Below are 26,260 nucleotides of genomic sequence, written 5' to 3'. Positions count from 1 at the left end.
CTTGTGAAGCCCTTTTCAAGCCCCCAGGGTGTGTAAGGAATAGATGAAGCCTACTCCTGGCAAGGCCTAGGGTGGGCCCCTCTGCAAAGAAGTAGCGCAGTTTGTGCAGTAAGTCTGCCCCATCCCCAACCCTCCCAAGCCTCTGGAAGTTTTTCCAGACGCTCTCCAAACCACCACAGCTTGTGTTACTGTGCCCAGAAAATGGCCATGGCTGAGGTTCTGCCCCATGGGAAGAGCAATGGGAGCAGCCTCACCCCATCAGACTGCTAAAAGGGGCTTTTATGTCCTGCTCCTTAATCCTGCTTCTGGAGCGAGAACATGTTTCAAAAATCAGAGCAGGTTGCTAAGGGACAGTGTGCTCAGCAGGGACATCACTCACAAACCCTCAGCACTCAAAAGCAGGAGGTAAATAACTTGGGATATTATTAATCCTTCACTGCCCACACAATAAACAGAAATGTATTATTCTTGTCAAGGACAAAGGAGCCCATATTTCCCCCCAGCCAAGGAGCTGAACCAGCAAATTTTTTTGATTCAGCTCCACAGTGGGTTCAGCTTTGACTGAAGTTGTTCCAGTTGAGTTCCTGTTCAGGCCAATAAAGGTTCATTAACCATTTTTTAACTGTGAACTCACTTCAGCCAGTTCACACTGGAAAACACAGCCTGTGGAAGCAGCTGTGTGATGGGGACTGAACCTTTTTCAGCCCATCCCTGGTTTCCATAGCCTCTGCTGCCTATCTGGTTGGACTCCAGAGCTTCTTGCGAGCTCAGCAGAGATCACATGCAGGGTCAAAAGGCAGAAAAGCTAAATTTTGCCCTGGAAGTCTGTAGGAAACCTGCACTGTGAAGGACAAGTTGGCATGTAGGGGGAACTGAGCTTCCTGGGCTTTTCCTGACACCAGCAACTGCACACAAGGAGTTGGAGACAGTGGATCCTAAGTCACCAGGAACACTGGAGAATTGCATGCTCCTGTCATTACACTCAGAAATTAGAATGTTCCATACATTAAATAACCTTTAGTGGCTCACAAGCTGAATCTGGGGACAGCCAGGGGTTATTTAGTTAGAAATCTCCTGGAGCAGCAATCTGAGGCCCCAGGAGGAGATGAGGTCCTGTGTTGGCAGCTGCTCCATGGCCACATAGCTGTCCATAGGACACTGAGCTGCCATTTCTCCCTGCAGAGAGGCACGTGCAGGGCATGGCTGTCAGGGAACCGTCTGTCCTGTGCTCACAGCTATTCCCAGACAGCACCAGCACAGCTTTATCCATGACAGCACTTCTGAAAATAATGCCACAGGATCAGCAGCAAGGCGAGGGGAGCATTGGGACTCGGCAGCCAGTGCACTGCAGGTTCACGCTAACACTGTCAGAAGACGAGATCTTGGTTATATTTATCATTTGACGATACTGGTCCCCACTATTTTTAGAGTGGTGTTGCAGCTGCAATTCTCTGAGGAGTGAGGTGAGTCAGCTGTGGGGACTGATCTTTACCGAACTTCACCCAAAATTGACGAAGTCAAGGCATCTCTTCCCTGACTGGAATGGCCCGTGGTGGTCAGGCTGGTGAGCTGTGGGCTGCTTCCCCGCGGGGCAATGGATCCTGCTGGCATCCCCGCAGGCGGGTGGCAGCGCCCAGGAGCCCCCTGGCTGCTGAGTGTTTCAGCTGTCCCCTCGGGTCCGGCATCCACGGTGGGCTCTGGCACAGGCTGGCACCACTAGTTCCCAGCCCAGCAGTATGGGTGGATGGCAGACCCGGCCTGCGGGGCACCAGCACCACCTGGGGACTGGGGAACACCAGGGTGACCCCACTCGGGACATGAGGCAAGGGGGGGGTCTCACCAGGGGGAGGCCATACCCACGGGACCAGGGAGGGCCGTCTCTGGGGCTGGCACACGTCACACGCGTGGGGCTGGGCAAAGGGTGACTCTGGGGCTGGGACATGCTGTGCCCGTGGGTGTGTGCGCGGGTGGGACACGCCGTGGAGCCGGGGGCACCTGTGGGGTGGGATGCGTTAGGGACGAGACGGCTGCCCGTGGTGTGGGACACGCCGTGCCCATGGGGCCATGCCGTGCCCGTGGGGTGGGAACCACCGTTCCCGGGAGGCCGTGGCCGTGGGTGGGACATGTCATGCCCGTGGGTGGGGCCATGCCGTGCCCATGGGATCGTGCCCGTGGGTGGGACATGCTGTGGCCGTGGGGCCGTGTCAGTGGGTGGGACATGCCGCGGCCCTGGGTGGGACATGCCGTGGCTCTGGGTGGGACATGCCGTGCCCGTGGGGCCGTACCCGTGGGTCGGACATGCCGTGCCGTGTCCGTGGGGCCGTGGGTGGGCCATGCCGTGCCCGTGGGGCCGTGCCCGTGGGTGGGACCTGCCGTCCCAGCCCCGCCGCGGGCCGGAGGTCCCCCGTCAGCCCACAGGGCCAGGGGCGGCAGTCCCGCCCCGCGCCAACGCAGACCCCGCCCAGGCCGCCGCCAACGGCCAATGAGACGCCACTCCGCGTGGGCCCGCCCCTTCCCCGCTGTCATCACACTCCCGCACGTGGAGGGGGCGGGTCATAGGCGGGGTCTGGGCACCGTGCTTCACCGTCCATTGGCCGCGCGGCCCCGCGGCTCGCCCCGCCCCGCGCCCTGCCCTGCCCAGAACACCAATCAGCGCGCGGGAGGCGGGCGAGGGGGGCGTGTCCCCAGAGACACCCGGAAGGAGCGGAGGAGCCGCGCACAGTCGGGGCCGCGGCGGCAGCGGCGGAGGGGGCGCTGGTGGGTCTGGCGGGGCCGCGACGGGCAGGGCCGGGGGGCGCGGGGCACGACTGGGTCTGCAGCGGGGATGGGCCGCCTTTTCGGCGTGCGAGGGGGTTCGTGCGCCCCATCTCCGCCGCCATCCCCCGGTTCCAGAAGGTTCGGGAGAGCCGTTGGGACCGGGGGCCCAGACCGCAGGGGCGAGCGGGAGCTGGGGGAGGCGCGACCAGGAGGGGCCGTGATCGGGTAGTATGGGAGAGGCCGTAAACGGAATGGGGGACTATGAGCGGGGGGGAACCGTGACCAAGATGGGGGTTTCTTAGCTGGGGACATCATGACCGGGATGGGGGTCTGTGAGTTTTAGGCACTGTGACCGAGGTGGGGAGCTGTAGCCGGGGCACTTGGGCCGGCAAGGGGCCTGGCACCGGCGGAGGTTGGGGCAGGAGGTGCTGGGACAGGGTGGGGGGGAGGGGTATGGGGCTAGAGGCGGTGTGACCGCAGAGAGACTTTGGGGCGGGCGTAGGGGGGGGCTCCCGGGGGAACAGAGGCTTCGGGAGGGCCGTGTCTGGCAGAGGCAGGTGTGGGGGCAGGCGGGAGGGACCGAAACGGGGTGCAAGCTTTGCTGCGGGGTGTCCCCGATCCTGGCTCCCAGTTCCCCGGCAGCTTAGGGAGGCTGCGCTGCCCCTGGTCTCGCCCACCAGGGCCACGTCCTCTGCGCTGTGACATGGGCAGGGACAGCCTGTCTGCAGCTCTGCCCGCACGGTGGGGCCTCCTCCTCCTCTTCTTTTTCTTCCTCCCGCGGGCATCAGCTCCAGCCCAGCTGGGACGCGGTGGGCTGTCCCCGGAAGGGCCCGCGGCGGTGGGGCCGGTACCCCGGGGGTGGGGGGGCGCGCCTCGGGCGGCACCTGCCCCGGGGGTCCCTTGCCAGGCCCCGGCGCGGGGCTGCGGGGTGGGCGCCGGGGCGGATGTGAACCCCGGCATCCGCCGCCCTCTGGTGACAGCCAGCCGCGGGCGGAAGGGCCCGTCGGGGGCAGTCACCCACCCGAAATCAGCAGCTGCCGACCTAGCCAGGTTTTCAAGCGTTTTGCGGGTTTTTATACAGAAATCGCGCAGGCGGTGTGCGCTCGGCAGCCCAGGTGTCGTGTTTGGAAAGGTGGCCTGTTAGGGAAGTCAGAGGGAATGGCTACGTGGTGGGTGCTGGGGAGGTGGGCTTGCTCACAACCCACCCGTGAATCCATCACTACGAGGGGCACACGCCTCCAGGGTTTCCACACTCCTTTTATTATTTTTCTTTGAAAGACGGAGTGTGGAATTTGCAGCTGCTGTGGAAAATATATGGTAGAGGAATGTTGTGCTCTAAATTTAAATTTTAAAAGTAATTTCCACTCATTGCCTTTTTAAAAACATCAGACAAGCTGAGATCTGCTTACAGACCTGCCCTCTCCCTGCATCGTGTCATCAGCAAAGAGGGGAAGCTGGGAAATTGTGGAGAGTGTAGCAGGCTTGAACCCTGACACAAAGCAGTGTCTTGGCAAGCTTGGTAGCATGAGGAGGTGAACAAGGTCCGGCAGGTGACACAGAAGAAAACTCCCAATGTGATAGATAGTGCTGGAGTTACTTTTGGCAGGGCTGGGCTTTAGGTTGAGAATCGGGAGAATGAAGTCATCCTGTAAAGCCTGGTCACCGCCTTGTTTCCCAGCAGCAATTCCCGTGGTTCGGGTCTCGGCGTGAGTGAGTGGCGGGGCGCTGATGGGGGCTCTGCACATCCCAGCATGCAGTCCCTGTGCTAGGGCAGGGCACTGGGGCGAGCTGGCAGGGCTGAGGGGTTCAGACGGGGCTGGTTCCGAGGCACACTGCTGCCACAGTATTTGTTGCCAGGGAGCCAACGCTTGCCCTCGCCTGACCTCCAGCCCCTGCTCCCATAGCATTTAACCATAACACTGGATTCCTGCTGACTCCAGTGGGGACTGGACATGTCCCTTCCCATGGAGCCTGGCGTGGTCAGGACAGCAGAGCCCTGCTGTAACCACAGCTGTACAGCTGTTGCCCTTGGTGAGCTGGGCTTGTGGACCAAGGACCAGCCACAATTGGAGCAGTGCTGGGGCTGTTTCAGCTGTGCCACTTGCCTGCCTTGTTTCTGTTCCCCTTGTGAGAGGTTTCTTACCCACTGAAAGTTTGAAAGCTGGTGGGGTCACTCTGTACTGTGGGAACTCTGCTGTTCAGAGGCACAGCTTGCTGAAGAGTTCTCTTGCTTCCCTGCTTTTGCAGCAAGTTGTGCAGAACAGCTCTTCATGCTCTATTTTTCATGTTTGCCCTCTCCAGAAGTGGCCTTTAGGGAGTTATAGATAATTTAAATTTTACTGGTATGGCTGCTTTTTCACTCCAAATCGGATGAAGGCCACAGCCCCTACACCCCCCCTCGGCTGGTGCTGAGCTTTCTCAACCTCTCTACCCTCAGCTCTCTTCTCTCTCTGAGCACACAGAGCAGGAGGAGGAAGTTCCCTCCCTATGTTCGAGGGACCTGTGAGGGCAGAGGAGCACGTCTTTGCCCCTGGTCTGCCTCCTTGTTGTCTGCTACAGGCTGCTTGCCCTGGCACATTTCTGCATGAGTGTGCTGAGTACCAGAGGCCAGAGATACCCAAACTTTGCTCTTTGAGTCTGAGGGTGATTGAAGGAGATGATTATTGATCTGAGTCTTCAAAGTCAAAGACTCTTGGCTCTTCCCAAGTCCTTTACATGTTCTTACTGCTCTGGGCCTGCCCATGTTTGTCCTCTGCTAGATCTGGTTGGCACCATCATGTGCTGTGTGGAAATGCACCATGCCTGGGGGCCAGGACACTTCCTGATGCAGAATAAGAAAACCTGTTGTTGGTGGGTATGTGACCACAGACGAGAAAGGAGAAAGTGAAGCCATATGGTTAGAAAAGTGGTGTCCTCAGCATGCTGTCAATGGAGCTGTAATCAAATTATCAGAGGCTTTGGTAGCTGGAGGAATTAATGAGTCGGGTTTGAAACAGGACAGATGTGAAGGGCAGCATGGGAGAAATCCTGAAAGGGGATATTTTTATGCTGGCAGATGGTTTGTTGCAGGTTACTTAGTGAGATTGTTGCAGGTTACTTTGTGAGTGTCTTCTCTGAGAGGCTTTTGCCTGATGTCTCTCCACATCGCATAATTCCCAGGGACCACCTTCTTCCAGGGAACTGTGTGGGTCTCTGTGTCCTGGTATTGCCATGTTGCCATGTTTCTGATCCCTCCTTCTGTCTGCAGCGCCTGGCATTTCTGCTCCATGGAGCCGATTTTCTGACCAGCTCAGTTCTTTGTTATTTCATGTAGAATTGCTCGTGATCAAGCGAGCCAGGTGAATATAACCTCCAGAGAACTTGGTCTCACAAAGTTTGAGGCCTGCTTTAGAAATTATTTTCTTTGACAATGAAGTGTCTCTGTTCATCCTCCCTTTGGTTTTGCCCCTCTCTTTCACAGTCTCCCCTGCTTGGCCAGTGGACACCCAGCTGCCAATTAACATGTTTTCCCCCTGTTTCCATCTGCATCTTCAGCTGGTTGTGAATCCTGAATGAAGAGCAGCTGGGCTCACATGCTCTGCATTTCAGAGAGCCTTTTCAGGACTGGCCAGTGCAGTTGCAGTCATACTTGCCTGTGGCCTGGACAACCCCCCAGCCAAGCAGCATGATGATAGAACAATACTTGTATGGGAAACCTTCAAAGGAGTCCTGTGTGCTGCAAAATGGGAAGTTAGTGATTCAGCTGGAAGTGCTTTTTAAAAACAAATCCATGTCCTGGGCCAGGGGTGATGTCAATGCTGAGATTCTTGTTGTTAGATGTGAACAAAGATGCAAAGCCCTTTATGCAAGAGCTGAGGTGGTAATCCAGATCTCCTGGCCTCAGTCCATTTGGGGTAATTGCATTCTTCCTGGGTAGTGTTTTCAACCCAAACCTGTCAGATACATTGCCATTGCTTCCTGTGCTGATGCAGTATGTGGGTGGCAGTACTTCAGCTATGTCCAAAGCAATTCTTGTCACTGCTCAGGCTTAGCGCCTTTTGAGCCTTCTTTTGAAAGACAGTGTGCTAGAGGAGGGACTTGGTGGAGGGTGTTCTATATATGTATATTTACATCTACACATGCTGCTTTTACTGGAGTTTGTTCTGCTTATAAGCTCTCCAAATTAATAGCCCTTGTGCCTAGCTGGTACCATTTCCAGGTGGGGCCTTCTCCTGGGATGCCAGTGAAGGTGTCATTAAGCACAAACTTTCTGGGTGCCCTCATGACAGTTTTAAGGGCTGAAGCCTCAATAGGGTGGTGTGGCTATGCCTTCCTGCCCCACGGTGGGGAGGCTGTGTTTCTGGGGCACTGGCAGCCTGTCTGTCCGCAGTGCTCTGCTCCCCAGCACAGCAGCTCTGGTCACAGCTGGGCTGTGCTCTGGTGCTGCTGCAGGGTGGTTGCCTGTGGGGATGGTCAAGCAGGGGAGCAGGGACTGCCTCACAGCAGCTTTTGCCCATCATGCCTGCGGTCAGGGGAAGGTCAGACCTGATCCTGGGGAGCCTGATACCATCCTGGTTTTCAGGACCTGCTCTGCACGAGGACCTAGCCCACACAAAGTGTGATCTCCAGTGGTCTGCAATTAAAGCACTGGGAGCCTGGGGAGGAGACTTAAACAACATCTTTGTGACGGTGTTGGCAGGCTTCTCGGAGATTTCTATTAAGCAATTGTCGTTTTCTCCCTTCCCTGTAGCCTGGGAAACGCTGCAGTGTTGGATTTGTCTTGGTCTGTTTGGGTTGTTGGGAGGGGTGTCTCTCCAGCAGTGGAGTTTGTCCCTCCGTGCCCTGGCTCTGTGTCTCCATGGGGTGGCTTAGCAGGTGGCCTGTGGGGACCACAGCCAGCGCCTGTTCTTGCAGATAAACCATATGCCAGCGCACCCACTCGAGTACAGCAGAGCCTGTGCGGTGGAGAAACCTACAGCTGTGTGGGTGGACAAGAACAAAGCCAAAGGCACAGAAAGGCCTTTATTTCTCACTGAAATCTGGGCAGGGATATCGTGGATGTGACCTTAGCAGCTCTCTCTGGAGGGCCAACTGTGCACCCACCTGGAGTCGTGCAGGGAACTGGGGGGGGGGGTAGCTGGAAGCCAGGAGGGAGTCAGAGCTGCAGCTGGAGGGGCAGCCTCAGCACTGATAAAAGATGTGGTGAGATCTTTGAGCTGGTGGAGTGTTTGGGGTCTCTCACTTCTGTGCACAGGCCACTAACTCACTTGGCTTGGATGAGCAGTTACTGCTCACCCAGTGTTCCAACTGAACCTGTGTGTGTGGACTTGTCTTTCCAGGTGACCCAAGACAGCCAGAACAAGCAACTTCAAGACCAGACTGCGAGGGCTGACAGCTGAGAGCTGCCTTCTCTGTCTGCTTCAGCCCTACACCGAGGTTAGCAACATTCAAACATCACTGATTTCCCTTGCCTCATCAGGGCTGTGTGAAGAAACAGAGAACTCTGTGCTCTTCTCCCCTTGGATCACAGGGATAGCTCTGTAAAGTAGAGGTCACCCAGGTGAGGTTCTCCCACAGCCAAGGTTTTTTTGGGTGCTCCTGCATCCCACCTGGCTGTCAGCATGGCAAAGGGAACCTGGATGTGTGGAAGCAGTGCTGCTAAGACTGTTGAATCCTGCACACAGTTGTTGGGAGCTCAAGGGTGATGTGTTCTTGGGAACTTGCAGTCTGTGCTGTTTGCCACACTCATCCTTCTGCATGCCAGCAGGATTGAATTGGGAGCATTTCCCAGCTGCAGGCCCTGCTGTCCTTCACCTGAATCCACCTGAGACTTTACCCAGAGCTTGTGGCAGATGTAATCACGTTCTCTGTTAGCAGCATTTGGTTTTTTCCTGCATTTTCCCAGGATTTTGTAGCTTGGCTTTGATGTGTGAGGCTCAGAGGAAGTATTTCAGGAGGACCAGCAGCTTTTGTATTGCCACTGGCAAGAAATATTACCTGGTCCAAGGCAACCAGCCTGGAGCAGCCTGAGATGACTGTGGGCTTCCTGCCCTGTCCATGGATGCTTGTGTGCCTACCTAGAATCCAGCAGTGCTTGCCCCACCTGCACGGTGTGCTCTCACCTGAAAGGGAGCCCTCATCAGGACTGTGCCTGTGGCAGGGCAAGATGAACCCTTCTCTCTGCCCAGAGCTCAGGTGTGATTATATGGGGAAGACATAGTTTAGGATGCATAGCTGCCCAGGCTCTGCAGCTCTTCCTCTGAAGTGTCTGCCAGGGAAGCTGGGAGCAATCCAGAGGCAGCTGGAAACTGGGCTTCAGGCCATCTCATCCTTCAGCCTGATGCTGAAGTGGTACCCACAGAGGGTGAGGCAGGGATAGATTTACCTGTGAAGGTGAAAGGAAGGAAAGAAGAAGTCCTTTGCTCATGCCAGTGCCCTGTGCTGCAGATTACCAATCACACAATGCAGTGAGAGCAGAGTGGCCCCTTTATCCAGCTGGGCTGTGGCATTCACTAATACCTGTTCCATGGTGGGATTTTATATCTCTCTTAGAGATGAGAGACATGGCAAAGACCAGAGAAAAGGTTTTCTCTCAGTTTTGCTGGAGCTGCTTGTAGATTCCAGTCAACTAAGTTCACAGCATCCTCTCAGGCCTCCCCTGCCTTTTGGCAAAGGCCATTTCAACACAGGGAACACCACAGAATCATAGAAAGGCTTGGTTTGGAAGGGATCATAAAGATCACATCCCCACCCTCCTGCCGTGGGCCAGGGGAGCCACACACGAGAGCAGGTTGCTCAGGGCCCCATCCAACCTGTCCTTGAACTCTGCCAGAAATGGGACATCCACAGTTTCTCTGAGCCACCTCTGCCAGTGCCTCGCACCCCTCTGGCATAGTATTGGATTCAGTTTTCTCCCACCCCTCCTTGATAACCAATTAGCTTAATATCTTAATGGACAGCAAATCTCCCATTTATGTGTAAAGCAGCAGCTTTTCCTGTTGCTTGGCCACAGCATGAAGCTGTTCTCTGATTCATATATCACCTTACCCAGGTGATATCAGTGAGTTTATATTTGGGCTGAATTAGCAGTTTTGGTTCCATTTAGTGCAGCTGGTGGTAGTCTGGAAACTTACACAACTTGCAGACCCATGGACAGAATTGCAGTGCCTCTCTTGGGAATGGGATGGAACCCTGTGCTGAGAAACCTAACTGCTGGGCAAAGTGGAGTTTATATCTTCAACAGAAAGTAGTCAGCCTTACATTCTTCAGCCTTCTCTTGGTGTGTGTAGGCTGCCCTTGCCCCAGAGTCTGACCAGTTGATGTAGCACTAGATCACCTTTCCACTGAAAACCACAAGAAAATGCTGAAATGCTGCTTCCTCCTTTTGAACTGGAGCTCTGGGTTCCTTGTGGATATTGGCACTGGAGTTATGCAAGGAATCCCCTATTTGCCCTACCGTCTCTGTTGCAAATAGATCGGGCATTCAAAGATCCTGTTCATGGGAGTGTTGGGACAGCTGGATCCTTGTTCAATTCTTGCTGCTCCCAAGAATGGAGCAGAGGATCATCTGCTGAGGCTATTTTAGGTTTCTGAACATTGCCAGTGTCCCTCTGAGCTCCTATTTGTGTGCAATCCTACGGCTTCCTGCTAAGATCTGTGTGAGAATCCTGTATCCTCATGTGTGAAGATTTTGCTAGTACACAGTGTCCCAGGGATTAGGAAGAACTTTGAATTCCTCACTTACCTCAACATCTAACCCATATCAGCTCTATCTGTGACTCTTTTTTCTAACCTTTAGCTCTGAACATCCCTTGGACCTTGCTTTGCAGATGCCCACGTGTTGCCTGGTGGGAAGCAGACTGTAGCTTCCCAATGTTTTCCTGCCAGAAATGTGCATCCTTCTTTTTGCAGCAGTTGATTCCTGTTGTCTCAGATGGGAACATGCATTGCTGAAAACAGTCTTCCACACAACCTCTAGGTGTGGAAATACTCCAAAGCCCACATCTGAGTGAGATGAGATCCTGGCTCTGGCCATCTCTGCATGGTTGGATGGCTGCTTGCCATCTGCCACCACCATCCTCCAGCGTGGCACAGGGTGGGGCCTCCTGCCCTCTCCCTTCTTGGTACACCCAAGACTTTTGGCTTCCCTGCACTTTTCAGTTTCTACCTGCTCAGGTAATTTTTCAGCAGTGCTGAGCATTACTGAGTTTCATGTTGAGGCAAGATGTGGCTCTGCAGTTTTGGCCCATCTTTATTTTTAGCTGTGTAAGGCATGGTTGATGGTATCAGAAGGAAGTTGCACGGCCTCCGGAGCTCCATGACTCATCCTGGATCAGGACCGAGGCTTTGCTAGCTTCTGCTATAACCCTCAAGTGATGTAACTGATTGTGGGAAAGGGCAGAACAGAGAGAGAAGCAGAGCTTTTAGAAGTTTGGGAGTTTTTTTTGCTTGTCTGCTAAGTTGTTGAATTTACTTGGTGAAAGATATTGACAGATATCACTCCTGAGTGGGGTTCAAGAGGGTCCTTTGTCTTTGTCTTGTGCCTGTGTGAGAGAGGTGAAAGGGAGAAGAGCTCTGCTTACCATCCAGGCTGGGTAACTGTTTAGTGGCACATAGCAATGGTAGGGGAGAGTTTTTAAGGTAAGAAACAAAGCAGGATCCTGTCTCTGATTCAAGCCACAGTGAGGTTTGGTGCAGCAGTACAGACCTCCCTGAAGTGGAAACTGTCTGGAACTGGAGAGCAGAGGCTTGGGAGATACTGCCATGATGCAGCAAGAAGAGTCTGAGACCCCCATTCCCATCAGATCTGGTGCTACTGCAACGTAGAAAGAGCTCCTGGGGCTTTCTGACCTGCAGGCAGCTGTGTTGGGCTGGACTGAAGAGGGGCTGCATGTCACCCCCATGGAGCAGGCCCTGTAGGACAGGTGAGGATGTTGAAGCACCCCTGCCTGCCACAGCACAAAAGAGATGCAGTTAAAAAGGCCTCTATTCCCCAGATATGTCAGTGTGGCTCTCCTGTGCCTTGCCTTGAGGATAGACAAGGTGGGGTGCAATGCACCTGGGTCTGGAGTAGGGGCCTGCCCCTGAGGTGGGCAGGGATGAGGGCTTGTGGGAGTGGGTTTCCACATCTACCCCTTTCCTTCCTTGGTGAAGGTGCTGCCTTTTAGGACTATGTGGAGGCTTTTGGGTGTTTCATGTGTGGGACAGCAGGGAGAGGACAAGCAAGGGGGAACAGAGACAGGGGAGCATGCTGGAGGGTGTTGCTATGGCAACTTGCCACTGGCAGTGCCACTGACAAGGCAGAAAAGTAATCAGGCAAATGTGGAAGGTGCCACAGCCCTCAGTGCAGCCCAGTCCCAGCCCAGGACTCCTGCCTGACAATCTGGCATCTGGAGCTGTTCTCCTCTGGCAGCAGCCTCAGGGTGAGTGGTCAGGGGTGTTTTGTCCATCTTCTCCCCTCTTTCACCCCTCTCTGAGGTGTGGGCAGGCAGCTCCCACTTACAGACCTGTTTGTTTTGAAGCCCTGAGCTGCAGAGCAGGCCCAGCCAGGAACAAACCAGTCTCTTGATCCCTCTCACTGTACCATGGAAGAAAGAGAGTCATTCTGCTGCCCTTGCTTATCCCCAGTTAATCAACATAAGTGGCTCCAGCCATGACTGCACTTTCCCAGGATGCCTGGCCCTGTACTGTGCTGTTCTGTCCACCTTGCACAGCCAGTTTGCCTTGCTCCAGGCTATCTATACTCAGGGAGAGCAGACAGTCTTGTGACCCCTCTGATACGGTCTGAGGCTGTCCTCTGGGGCAGGCAAAAGAGAAGTTAAACATTTTTGAAGCTGCCTTTGGGTAGACCCCTTACCAGATACTGGTAAGAGAGCTGGCTCTTGTTGGTGAAGGGGCAGTCATGCACTCACTAGCAGAGGGAATGGATCAGGAAGCCATTTCCAGCCTGGCCATAATGTGACTGTGACTGAGGCCTGACCTGTCATCCATGATATGCCTAAAGGCCTGGATGTAAGCCAGGGAAAAGGACCTGCTGGCGGCAAGCACAGCTTGCTCGTGTCAACATGGATGGCTGTGAGAGCTGTAAACCTCTCTCATTACACCTCTCAAAGGTCACTGCTGGCAGCAAGCTACAGCACCCTGCCCACAGCTATGCACCCAGCCCAGAGTGAGAAGGAAACAATGCCCTTGGAGATGTATGGAGGCTGGTCGTGTGGGCTTGCCATGGGGTGGCACACACTGCTCTGGTGCCTGTGGCCAGAGTCTGTCTGGGACTAGGGTGTTCAAAAATGGATGGGAAAGGATGCCTGTGAGCTACCCAAATAACTCTGTACTCACAAATGTCATAATCCTTGCCTGAGCTGTGACCCCTCCTTTCTGGGGTACAAGGCCTCATGTACTGCCCTGAAAACCATTTCACCCTTTCCAGTATGCCCTAGTGTCCTTCTGTGATGTAGGGTTTCTGTAAGATCTGTATGGACTGCCCACCTCTCTCCAGTTCTGCAGTTTCAGTCATCTTAAAACTCCCGAATAGTCTAGACTTGTTTGCACAATGTTCCCTGGACTCCAGACCCTAGTGTTCCCAAGGGAGAGCAAACAAGGAGGTGGAACCTGGGACACGGAGGCTCTGGGAAAGCCTCCTGTGGTGGACAGCAGTCTCCTTCCTCCCTCTCACTGCCAACAGGTTCCTTCTGCTTTCAGAGGAGAGCAGCTTGCTCTGCACTGGGGGTTGGAGCTTCCTTCCCATGCAGGAGTCTGGGACACTGGTACCTGACACTGAAGGCAGTTTTGGGTCAGCAGCACAAGCACTGCTTTCCATATATGTGACCTTCAGCGCTTGGTATGAGTTGGTGTTTCATTGTATTATGGGTGCATGTGGTGGCAGAGCATGGTAAAAGTCCATTGAGCCACACTGCCATTCCCTCTGACCCCACTTTCACAGCCATTCTCCTCTTTCCTCTGGACCAAGGCCCCAGGATGTGCTATGGAATATCACGGAGTGATGCAGAGCCCAGCAGATGGGGCTCTGGGTCATATGTGTGTGTTGGGGTGGGAATTGCCATTTTCTAGGCCAGAGGATGTTTTCTCTTTTATCATTTGTAAACACCTTGCCTGCCAAGATCGCTGCCCAAGGCTCAATCTCTTGGGCGCTGTGACCCCATGAGTTACAACCATGTCATTACTGAAGTGCTGCCCCCCTTTTTCTGTCTTACCTGTTCATGCAACACAGTTTTAAGCACAAAGTACCAAAAAAGCCCAAAGGTAGTGGGGTCATATACTCTGCTGCCACTTTGGAGAGGAGTTAAGATGGGCAGTGCTGGAATAAACATTTAGGGAGAGGCAGCCAAGAGAGATTTCCTCCTGGCTGAGCTGTGGTGTTGAAGCTGGGAAAGTACTGTGTGGGTTACATGCTGCTTTGCTTTGCCTCTGCCATTACCTGAGGCAAGTCCAGGACATGCATGCCTACTTGTAATCAGGTGGGGACACCATCCTGAGCAGTGTCACTCTGAAAAATTGGACAGTGCCTTGTGGGACTTCAGGACCAACCTGCATTCTGCTGCTGTGGGAAGAGTGGTGGGGATTTCAGCAGAGAGGTGATAGATCAGTGAGACCAAATGGAAACTTTGACTCTGTGGGTGTTTCTACCTACATTCCCTAAATTGTGAGAAGGTAGCTGACAATCTGTAGCTGTGCTATACAGATTGTCTGGAAGATGCATGAAGAATGGCTTGCAAGAGCCAACCCTTAGCTCCATTCAGACCGGGAGAAAATGCCTGGATGCCAGGGTTTGCTTATTGCCAGTCAGCGCTGCTGGAGCTGTCAGGCCAGCACTGCCACTCAGCCCTTTCTATACCAGCGTTTGCATTGCTGATGAGATTAGCATAGCTGGGCCAGCAGTGGACAAAGGGCGTAATTCTCAAGATCCTCTCTGCTGTGGCTGCCAGCAAAATAAAGCAGTTATGGCATCAAAAGTAGGGAGTCCGAGCTTTGTTTTCAGTTCATCTTTTAACAGCAGCAAAAGCTAAAAATAAAAGCTGTTTTTGAGGAACAAGAATATTCTCGGGCTTTTCATCTAGATCTGGTCTGCCAGCCTCTTTCCTAGGCTGACAGTCTGGGATCTTAAGGTATTTGCAATGATCTGTTCTGGCCATGTAATAAATATGGAGAGAGAGAGAACAGAAAAACTGGTGACATCAATCTGCCACCCTGAAAGTGCTCCTCTTGCTGCTGTGCCTGTTCCCTATAACCAAAGGCTGTTTTGTGGCTTAGATTTGTTGAGGAAACAGACTTACAGCTCTTCTCTTTCTTCTGTGCAGCAATTTCCCTGGCAGCTCAGTAGGAATGATTTATTACAGATTTCAGCTGTTTAATTCTGTTTCCCCACAATATGACAGTGTTGGAGTAACTGAGCAAAAGGCAGTGATGTTTCTGGAGGAAGGCTGCTATCAGAGGCCACCCCTGTAGCAGAGGCTGGAAGCAAGGAGGAACAGTTTACCAGGAAATGCCTGTGTTGGTGTACTGGGCACTTTTGGGAAGGAACAGGCATCTCACTCTTAAAGCTTCCTCGCTACAGGACTCCAAACATTGCTGATGAAGCTGTTTGAGCAGCAGTGAGAATGCTGCCCTCCAGAGCCTGGGAAAGGTCTGACCAAAGTGGTGGTCTGGAGAGAAAAGGCAAATTCTGTCCTTAAGTGAACCTTCAAGTGCTATTTTTGGAGTGTAGGTTTTCTGGGTTTTTTTGGTTTTTTTTTTTTTTTTTGGTTTGTGGGTTGGGGTTTTTTAATTACTTTTTGATGGTGGTTTGGGGGTTTTTTGGTACTGAAGAGGAATCATTTTTGCAAATCCCTGTAAGGCAAGAGAGAATTTCCTTTGGAGTGAGCTGGCCTGAAACTCGATACGTCTCTGATGTGTGTTATTAGAGACATTAAAAGATAGTACCATAAAGTGATAGGGGATAATGAATTTCATCTAGTATTATGTTGTCCTGGGAGATAGAGCTAGGGCAGGGGTATTGCAATAATGTTATGCTTTGCATGACAATAACAGCAAATACCACCTTAACACACTTCCCCAGGGAGGGGTGAAAGAGTCAGTTTTCAGAGAGTCCCCAGGAAGGTGGAGCAAGGCAATCAAGAAGACAGAAGCCTGAGAAAAGATGCCAGGAGACTTACAGATGAGCAGTGTGTAATAGCTGTGCATTTTTTGCAGTTTGAGTTCAGTTTTCCCATTCTTTGTCCCAGCTGAACTGGGCAATGTTGGACTCTTGACCTCACTACAATCTTGAGAAACCATACTCAAGAAACCATAACTTTAATAATATTTGTGATACATCTGACCCAGAGCCTGAATTAACAAATCTTTAACTTATCTGTCTCCCAGGCAGATAGATGAGTGGTGGTTTGTTACTGCACCAGTCAGGGATTTTAAAGGGTTCTGCTGTGGCTGTACACTGCTGTAGACCTGGCCCAGGGAAGCTTTACTGCTTAGCAGGCCCTCAAAAGGGTTTCTGTAGGTGTGTGATAAAAACAGAGAGCCTGAGGTCAGTACCTGGAAGCCTACCAGCTCCTAGAGCTGGACCAGAGTATCAAGTCTTTACTTTAAGGTAGAGAATGCAATGACTTGTTCTCAATGAAGCATCCAGTCCCCTACCAGCCTTTTGAGATCTACAGCACTCTTCTGATTTATAACACTATATCTGGGTCTTTTTTCTTTCTTCCCTTCTTTTTCTTTTTTTTTTTTTTTTTTTTTTCCTGGGCTATGCTAAGTTACTGCATATCCTGGTCCCCTCTGGTGGCAGAGAGCAGATGGGTCAGTTTGTGTAGCCCAGAGAGCTGGGTGCAGTGTGTATGGCCAGCAGCAGATTGGGGCCAACTCCTGCTTTAAGAGAGGTGGGAACAGAGGAGATTGACAATTGGGAAAACTGCTTGGTGTAGAATATGTGGGTACCTTTTAATCCCTCCCCATCACTGGGGTTCTCAGAGGTCTTGGTACCACTCTTGCTCCACTCCCCACGCTGTGCCAGGGGCTGGGGGCTGCCCACCCATCTCCTTCCTCAGGGCAGGGTCAGCATGCTGTGACTCAGTTTCCCTGAAGCCTGAGGACAAGGAAGGGGGTGGAGCAGGACCAGAAAGGGGCAGAGGGGAAGTTACAGCAGCTGATAGGAAATGGCATTTTAGGGTGCTGCAAGGTGGCCCTACCCCATCCTGTCTGCTGGGGTGGTATTTTGGGGTGCAGTGGTACAAGCTGGTTCTGTCTGCCATGGAACTGGTGTTTCAGGATGTGGTTGGGCAGCTCTGTTCCAGCTGCAGAGCTGGCGATTTTGTCAGCCCTTGCTCCATCCTGCCTTTTCCTGTGCCAGGGATCATGCTGGGAAGTGAGACGTGGCTGTACCTTCCATGTCCTCTGCATTCCTATGTCCAGGCTGTGTAATTATGCACAGTCCCGTAGCACTGCTTCCCCAGTTTGTGACTTTGGGCTGCTCGTCTGGATGAGGGTCTGAGCTTGTCTCAGACAAGGCAAGAATCAGCGTGCAGGCTGTGTAGTAACAACCTGGCATCACTTGCTGGCTCTGATTTGCTCCTGGTCATGGAGCAATGGCTCTACCTGAGGACAGGAGCAGAGGAGTCCTTGTAAAACTGACAATGGAGGTGCCCAATCCCAGCTGTTTCCTTCCTCATCCCTATTTCTCTGTGTAACCTCAAATCTGTGTGCATGGAGCATGTTTTGTAGTAAATTTGCTGAACTGAGGGCAGGCAGAGCAAAACCAGGTGACGATAAAGAGGTGTAAGCCCAAAGCCTGCCTGTGTTGTTGCAGCAGTGTAAGGCACAGTAGTTTGCAATGATGATGAGCATGGCCAGAGACATCCATCCCACCCTGTTGTGTGTGTCTGATGCTTCCCACGAGCCACCAGCAGATTTTCAGTACAGCTCTTTTGTAAGTGGAGGGTAGGTCCAGCTTCCCCTGGATGCTGCAATCCACCTTGCTTCTGTGAAACTCTCTTCATTTGAGGCAGTCATCTAAGGGTTAAGACATGGTTGTGGGATAGGGTTTGAAACAGGAACAAAGAGGGCTTTTAAGGTCTGTGCTGGCCTAGGAATAGAGGGAATTGATTGAGCCTTTCCCAGTGTGTTGAATTACAAAGGTCATGGAGACCCTTTTGCTGGGAGGCAGCAGCCTTTGAGGTCCCTGCTGGAAGTGGGGCAGAGAGAAAAGAAATTGTGAAAGTCAGTGAGAGCAACTTAGTGGAGAGCTTTAAGACCAGGTGAAAACTGGAACTGTATCCTGGGGTAAATAATGTCTGAACACAAGGCTGGGTACCTTCTCCCTGAGATTTTTGGGTGGTTTGGTTTTGCTCCACCTCATTCCCTCCCCCCTATTGCATTTACAGCTGCCCCACACATGACGCCTGAATAAGCAGCACCTCTGGTGTACCCAGAATTTGGGCGGGCCTCTCCAGCCTGCTCAGGGCTGGTGAAGGCAGCAGAGGGTAAAAGGCAGTGCCTGTAAGGGAGGATCTTTCCAAAATGCAGAAGAGGAGCGTCTCTGGTGCCTACAGGGACATTTTGCCTCGACAGAAGAGGAAGCTTCTTACCACCTGAACTAGACCTGGATTTTTCATGTGTAGCTGAGCAGGGAAGCCTAATTCTAGATGGTTTCCAAGCCCCTCTTCTTAATGTTGTCTGCTCAGGATATCCATGGGGCACAGCAGCAGAGGGTCCAGCAAAAGGAGCTAGGGAAAAGAAGGATGGCAGAAACCTCTGTTTCCTTTCCTGCAGCAAGATGAAGAGTGGACACAGGTAGTTTCCATCTTGAGCTTTGGATGGGATGAGCCATCCAGCCAATGCATCCAAGACATACAGAAAAACGTGGTTTAGTGGTTTAGTCCTTAAAACTTTCAGATTTCAATTACCAACTTATCAGGCATTTCGCCATTCAGCTCCATCCACTGGCACGGGTGTGCTCCCCCATCTGATATTTTATTTAAAGTAATTCCATTTCTGATCTTTATGTTGGTTCAGGTGACCTCAGATGTGATTTTTGGAGCAAAGGACTGTTTGGGCTCTGCCTGGGAGATGATAGCTGATTCCAGTTAATATCCCATGGGGGTCTCTTCAGCCACCACTTAGGTTAGCAGCCCAGAGGCTTCTCTACTTTTTCAAGTGCTAGAAGGGCAGGACTGTGGGAGCACAGAGCTGCATGAGAAGGGAGGCTTGTTTTGGTGCTCTCAGAAACCCAAACATCTGCTCACCTTGGTAGCCAGCCTGTTATTGGGGTCATTCTCTGTGTATCTGTCTCATTAACTGGGAGCTGTTTCAGCAGAAGCATCAACTTCATGGACTAGTTGCTGCTTAGCATTGACTTTAAGAAGGCCTGAGTTCCTTCATCTGTTGTTGCTCCAAATCCCCTCTTCTCACCCTTTGGCATCACCTGTGCTGCAGAAGCTTGCCACTAACAAACATAAGGTGGATAAATGGGCTCCTCTCTGCTGGTAGTTCCAGGTTGCTGACCTGGAATGTGCTGTTTGAAGACAGCAGAGTCTACTCACTGTATTCTGGGTGACCACTCTGCCACTCTTTTCAGCCACCTGGACTGCAGAAGGGGAACATGAGGCACTTGCAAGAGTTCCCCTTGGTGTGGGAAAGATGTCAGACTCAAGAAGAGCTTGGCTGTCTCTGCTCTGCTCCTTCTCCCATCCCAGCTGGAGAGGGGTGTTGCAGATGGGATGTTACCCCTCTGTTAGTCACAAAGAAGGGTGTGGCAGGAAAGTCTGGCTCAAAAGTCAGTCAGTCTGGCTCAAATTGGATCAGTCCCCAGCTGCTTAACTGGATGTAGGGCAGCCCTTCTGCTTCCTCTGTGCTTGGGGACCAGGTTAGGGAGCTGACCATGTCCAAGAGCTCATACAGTTTTGTTGCTGCTCTCTCAGAGGCTCCCAGAGTTTGTAGACAAGCCCACCTTTTCAGTGGTGGTAGGCTGATTTAAGCACGTGCATTTAAATTGCTGGGTCCATCCTGCTGGTGGCTGCTGAGTTCCGTTCAGGAGCTTGCCCAGTTGCTGTGACCTTAGTGACACTGTGGCCATGGTGTTGGCTCTGCTGACACATGCTGAGCACTATGGATCTCCCCCCTGCTTTCCTAGAAGGGACGTGAAGTACTGCAGCATCCTGATGAGAGGAGGGGTGCTGTGCAGGGGAAGCTGCAGGAGCCCATAAGGATGCCATGGGACAAAAACTTGGATTTTGTTGTCCTGAGAAAAGAGGCTCTGTGTATACATAGTGAGGATCAAAAATTTAGAAGTCCAGGGAGAAGCAGCAGTTCTGGCATACAGTCCTGAGCTTTGGCAGAAAATCATTCTTTGTGCCTATTAATATGTGACATTCCAGCCCAAAGTGTTGTCCCTCGCTCCCTGGCCAAAATACAATTTACTTTGGCCTTAACTCCTGTGTGTCAGGGCTTTCTGTCTAAGCTGGGGCTGCATGACCCTGCTGAAGACATAATGCTCGATTGACCTGTTCTCTTGCAGTATACTTGCCCCAAGTATCCTGTGTGTGGCTGCAGGCAAAATGCTGCAGATGGCCAAGTGCTCCTGGGTGGAAGGGACCAGAGTCCCTTGTCTGTGCATGACTGTGACCCATGTGATGTGGAGAGGAAAGAGTGAGAGAAGAGCCTGTGTGATGCCAGTAATTTTCTGTTGTAGCCAATAGGAAATGGATCCTCGAGCTCTGACAGGCAGGGGTGCAGGTCTGTGACTGGGTGTGCTGCATGGAGCAGCATCTCGTGCTCACACCACAGCTCTCCTGTGCTCAGACACAGATGGAGGTGCAGAGCCCCTGAGTGTGCCACAGCTCTCGCTGGGCCTGGCACGGCTGCACAGTGCCATCTTCCTCTTGTCACCTCTGTTTGCTCTGGTCCCTCTGAGGAGACTGAGGTTTCATGGACAGCCCTTGGAAGGGCTTAGCAGGTGGAAGCAGTGTGTGTGGCTCAGGAACAGGCCAGGATGTGGAAAAGAAGGGAGGGAAAGGATGTGGGGCAAAGCCTGTTTGAGCCTCAGCCCCAAGGATTAGGGAATTGCCAGTCAGAGCAGCAGCCTGCAGAGGATCTGTGTGTACCCAGACCATGTGCATGACTTGCACTGTCCACACTCAGGAACTGGCCAAGCCTGTGGGCCCTGCCTGCACAGCTGACTGTAGCCATGCTTAGAAGAAATAATTTTATGTCTCCCGGGAATCTGGCCACCTTGGAGAGTAAAACCAGGAAGAGGCACAGCCTGGAGGAGCATGTTTGGGTGTACCCAAAGGCAGCTTAGCTGGCAGACATCTTGCCTGTGGATCTGAGCTGTGGCAGTGCTGGGTAACCCTCCCACAGCCAGCAGGGTTGGGCTGATAAAGGGAATGGGTTTGCCTGGAAGGCAGCCTCAGAGCCTGGAGGAAGCCCTCCCCTAGCATTGCTCCTTATCTTGGCAGCACTCCCAGCCTGCCTCTGCCCCTTCTCCCCACAATGCACTTGAGCCAGTGGTGTCACCCCTGCCCCTCTTGGGTGCTGTGGGGGCGAGGGTTCTGGCATGGCTAGGCTCCCTGACCAGTTTGCTGCCTTGCAGAGTCTGTGTGTGTGTGTGTGTGTGTGTCCAAAATTGCCCATTTTGCATACACACACACACACTCTCTCCCTTCGTGCATGGGGCTGTGGCAGAGATGGGTTAGTCAGGAGAGGGTGAATCGCAGGGGAATGAGTCAGTGGGAAGCAGAAGGCAGGTGCTTGTGTAGGACAGGGCTTTAAGGGAGCCCAAGGGTCTGGCAGCTCATGCTGAGTGCCTGGGAGATGGGCTGAGCTTGCCAGAGGAGAGCTGGGAAAGCCACAGGGCTTAGCAGGTGAGGGCAATGCCTGTGCCTTGGTAGCAGGCCAGGATCTTAGCTACATGCTGAACTCCTGGGAAGGCTTGGGGCATCTTTGGTGCTGAGGCTTTCCCAAAGAGGAGCACTGCAAGGGAGTGCAGGGAGCAGGTATGCCTGCCTCCAGTGAATCTTCATCCTCACACAGGCAGTGGGGTGTCCAGCCAGCCCTAGGCAAGCTGAGCAAGTCTCTATACTGGTCAGATCCGGCCCAATTGTCTGAGAGAGCAGATGCAGTATGGGAAAATGAATGATACTTGTTGGGGAAGAGAATGATAAACAAATAGCTCTGGATCGAGTGAAGACAGCATGGAGGAAGAGCTGGGATGCAGATAATACACTGGAGATTTGTGGACTTGGGTGGTTGTTGCCTTCAAAACCCGTTGTGTGACCTGGGCTCTGCTGCAGAGCCTTGAGGGTATTGCAGGGCTGCAGATGGCTGCTTCTCTCATCAAGGGACCTGCTCTGGACTGCTGGGTTTCCATCTAGCACAGCTGGTCTCTGCTGAGTTGGACTCCTAATTGTTCTGCTCATCATTCCTGCAGACAGGTCTCTCATGGGCATGGTGGAGGCAGCCTTGGTATCAGTGCTACAGCAGCACAACCAAAGATCTCTGTGTCTAGGACCAAACTTATTGGAGCAGGTACTTGGGAATTCTGTCTTAGAATAATGTAGGTGTGTTGCAGCAGGCACTGGTATTGCTACCAACCAGAGCAAGGATCAGGTACTTGAACACAAGCAGCTTCTGCTGATCTCAGGCTGAAATGAGTCTCTTTTTTCGCCATCCCCAAGGTAGGCAAGTGCAGGTACCTCCCATCCTCCCTGGTGGCACCCTTGGCTGGGCAGGATGGAGCCCAGCAGGCTCCAGCACTCTGCAGTAATGAGCTGGAGCTCTGGCTTCTTGTGGGCAGAGACTGAGAGTGGTGGGCTTGTGCAGCCTGGGGGAGGGCAGGCAGTGAAGGGGGCTCCTCCTGCTGCTGCAAGCTGTGGGTTTGCAGCTTGGCTTTCTTGGGAAGTGCCCAGGGGCAGGATGAGAAGCAATTTCACGTGAGGGAAATTCTAATTAGATATTAGGAAAAATATTTCCCTGCAAGGCAGTTGACTCTGGAATAGGGCCCAGAGAAGGGGGGCAGTTTCCACACTTGGTGACTTTCAGCCCCTGGCATGGGCAAACCCCAAGCAGTTTGCTTGAACTTGGCCCTTCTGTTAACATAATTGGACCCAAACTCTCTGAGGTCTCTCCCCACTGTTGTTTCTCAGTTCTGCAGTTCTCAGGTTGCTTGGCAATGTCATTTCTCATGGACTATTGGATTGACCAGTTTGGAGGTATGTGGAGGGCTCAGGGTCTTGTTCTGTCTGTCCTCTTCTCACTTGGACTCATCTGTGTGGTGAGAGATGGAGGAACTGCCTTAGGAGCATTCCTCAGCTCGTTCACTTGTCCCTGCTTCTCTTAGCTGGAGCACCCATCTCTCTTTAAGTCTGCATTATTTCCTTCCCACAAGAGCACAAGAAACCAGTGGGCAGTGAAGCACAGGATGTAAAGCATCCTCCTTGCTCTGCTGGAAGCACAGAGCTGTGATGTGTAGGGGGGTGCTGGTGTTTTTGGAAGACTCGTGAGGATTCTGGCCTCCAGCCCTCCAGATGGAAAGTTTATCTTCCCCATGGTGCCTGTCCCAGAGATAGTGGTGATTGGAAAGGAAGTCACTTGGTAGCTTTTTTTAAAGGTTGCAGCTGCTTGACCATCCTCAGCAGATGGATGCTGAGATGAGTCCAAAGCACTGTCTGGAAAGAATTATTTGCTCCCAGTATTTTCTGTTTCTTTGCCAACCTTTTATTCTCATGGCTGCTCTTTTCCTGATCCTGTCCTTTTGCAAGGCTGGCTGCTGGCAGTCTTATGAGCCTTGTCTTCAGGAACAACTTTGCTCTGTGATTTATTGTGTCTCTGAGCTTTGACCTGGTGTCTGATGCTGCAGAAGCCCATGTCTGGTGTGTAAGTGTTCAGAGGGTGTTTACAGTGTTTGGCCCATCCTATCTGCAAGAGTAATGAACCAGAACAAAGGGGTCTGCCTTAGCCTTGGTGCCTGGGTTAAGCTGACCTGCAGCAGTAGCTACATCTGCTTTCTCATCTGGCAGAGGCTGGGTGGAAGTTCGGGCTCCCTTCATGTGAGTTTTCAAGGTCTAGAACATTTTCAAAAACCATGTTAGTCCCCAGATCCCTTCTGAAGTTGCTCCTTTCAGTCTTTCACTTGGGCTTGTTGACACTGGGCTGCCTGGTCCCTGTGCACTCTGCTCTCCCTTCCTTGGCAGTCCACACGTAACTCAACGCTGCTCTGGGCATGCTGGCTTTACTTGGATATCCCTGTTACAGTACCCTCCTGCACATCAGGAGCAGCAGGATCTGGTGGTTTGGGCCAAGAGATCCCTGAGGTCTGTTCCCAGCTGCAGGAGCAATGCTGTGTGGCAGGAGATGAGCTGGTTTCTGGTAGGCCATGGAGAGCTCTTCGGTTTCTCAAGGCTTTGTCTCCCTAGGAGGGTCAGGTCTAGAGGAACATCTCTGTCCTCAGGGCATGGATCAACCACCAGGGTGAAGATGCTTTTGACTTAGTTGCCTCTGCTGTCTGTGGGGCCCCAGGGGGGGTTCACTCTTGTGGACAAGGAGGTTTGCAGTTTCATGGGGTGTAATAGGAGCTGGATCGTGTCTCCTGCTGCCCTTCAAATGGATACACCTCAGCCCCTTGTTTTCCTTCTTAGGGCCTTCTGGTCACACTGCCTTCATTATGGGCAACATTGTGAATGTTTAGATGACAGTTGTGTGTCCCTTTTCCTAAGTCCAGCAGGGTGTTTCACCTTCAGTCCTACAGGAAAGAGAGGTTTTCCTTTTCTATGACAAGGTGCAGGACATTCCATTCATGGTGAAAATACTCCTTTCCTGCAGTAGCCCTTGTTTGTGTCAACCTTCTTAAAATCAAAGATGGACAAAGCCTCACCCTTGTGGCCCAAACACCTGTCCAGCACATGTCATCACTCTGGCCTGGGCTAGACTTGATCCTTTCTAAATTGCAGCTGGAAATGAGTGAGCTGGGTGTGTGTGCACAGCCGTGTGTGTGTGTGTGGTATCTCCTCCCCCTGTGCCACGTACATGTCTAGTACAGGGAGTGGAAAAGATGCTGAATGTCCCCACAGCTGCTGCAGCCTTATCTGCAGGCTGCAGCTTGGTAACCAAGCAGGAGCCCGAGTGCCTGTGCTCAAGCACCTCTCTTGGAGGGCTCTTACAGTAAAGGGAAGTGTATTGCAAGAGGGCTTGCGCTGGGGAGGGGCAGTTCCCACGGGGCAAATGCTGCAGTGCACAATCCTTGCTGCCCTCCCCACTGCAAGCCATTTGCCTCCTCCCTCTTTGACACTCGGAGCTGATCAGAGCAATTCAGCATCCCTGGGACTTTCTCCACTGCCCTGAGGTGCCAGGTGACTGTTTGGGGAGGTACAGAAAGGTGATGGTGCTGTGGGTCTGTCGGGTATCAGGGATTCATCAGGGGAGTGTGTGCAAGGAGCCTTGGGCTGGTGGGGCTGTGGGTGTGTGACAGTCGGGAATGGGAGGGGCCTGGGGTAAGTTGAGGCATGAACTGCAGCAGTCAGGAGGCAACAGAGCATAGGTGAGAGCTGGGGGCTTGCCTTGGGTGTTCATGGAAACAGGACAGGGTCTGATGGTGGTTGAGAGTGAGGTGGGAATGAGCAGGAGCACATTTGTGGGGGTACAGAGCCCAGCTGCTGTGGGGAAGGAAGGACAAAGGATGTGGGGAAGGGACAGTGTTGTGCATCTGGGTTTAGGCAGTGTGAATGGCTGCAGGGCATCAGGATATAGAAGGAGGTGGCTTGGTAAGGAGGCTTTGGATCCCTGTGGCTGTATGCAGTGGTGATAGAGGGAGAAGAGAGGGGATGGCAGAGCTGGGAGCAACAGGGCTACCATCACCTGCTGATTTCTGTGTTGTCTTCTAGCTTGCATAACATCACCTTACCACCAGAGTAAGGTCTGTGTCAGAGGCTCCTGTTTCTGTACCCAGCTAATAGTGCTGGAAAAGGAGCTGGGCTGTTCAGACTGCACCCCTAGGTCATGCTTCCCATGGTGCACAGCCCAGGACAGGGAGCTGGCAGGAGGGGAATTACTGTAAGTGATTGTCTTACCACTGGAGTTGAGTTAAACAGGTTAGTATACAGTTTGCAGGGCTTCTGATGCAGACACCAACTTCAGGGTGTTATTCTTCCTCTTAGAAGATCAGATAAAAGGGACTCTTAGTGCTAAAATGTGTATATCACTTAGAATGGTGAGGGCCTCATCCAGACTGAGTCTGGAGAATGTGTCCCTTGGACAAACATCCTTATTGAACTTGAGCTGTGTCAGTGCATTGGTGCCTTGGTCATGGCCAGAGACCTCAGGTATCATGCAGTGCAGACCAGAATTGGTCCCTGTCCTTGGCCAGATCCACTTGCCTTCTCAAAGCCATTCTATGACTGGCTGCACAGGCATGTGACTTGGTAATCACACGGTGGAAAATTTTCCATTGGTTTCAGTTGGCACCAAGCTCTGGACTGGAACAGCCAGTCTGCAGGGTCATCAGTGGCTGAGGTCCCCTGGACCTGTT

The 26,260-nt window shown here is 52.6% G+C and overlaps 1 protein-coding gene across 2 annotated transcripts in view; it reads left to right on the top strand.

Moving 5' to 3' along the window:
- Positions 1 to 2,704: 2,704 nt before the first annotated feature.
- The window catches only part of ATOSB (atos homolog B), a 38,774-nt gene continuing 15,218 nt past the window's right edge, over positions 2,705 to 26,260 (top strand). The window contains exons 1-2 of one of the 2 annotated variants that reach the window (XM_036403199.2): positions 2,705 to 2,757; positions 8,076 to 8,172. The gene's annotated coding sequence lies outside the window, so the exon portion shown is untranslated. The remainder of the gene's footprint in view (positions 2,758 to 8,075; positions 8,173 to 26,260) is intronic. The other variant, XM_054517910.1, reaches the window with a different exon arrangement.

The sequence above is a fragment of the Molothrus ater genome, chromosome Z, assembly GCF_012460135.2.
Source record: "Molothrus ater isolate BHLD 08-10-18 breed brown headed cowbird chromosome Z, BPBGC_Mater_1.1, whole genome shotgun sequence".
Classification (NCBI taxonomy): Eukaryota; Metazoa; Chordata; class Aves; order Passeriformes; family Icteridae; genus Molothrus; species Molothrus ater.
This window is presented reverse-complemented; position numbering and strand designations above follow the sequence as displayed.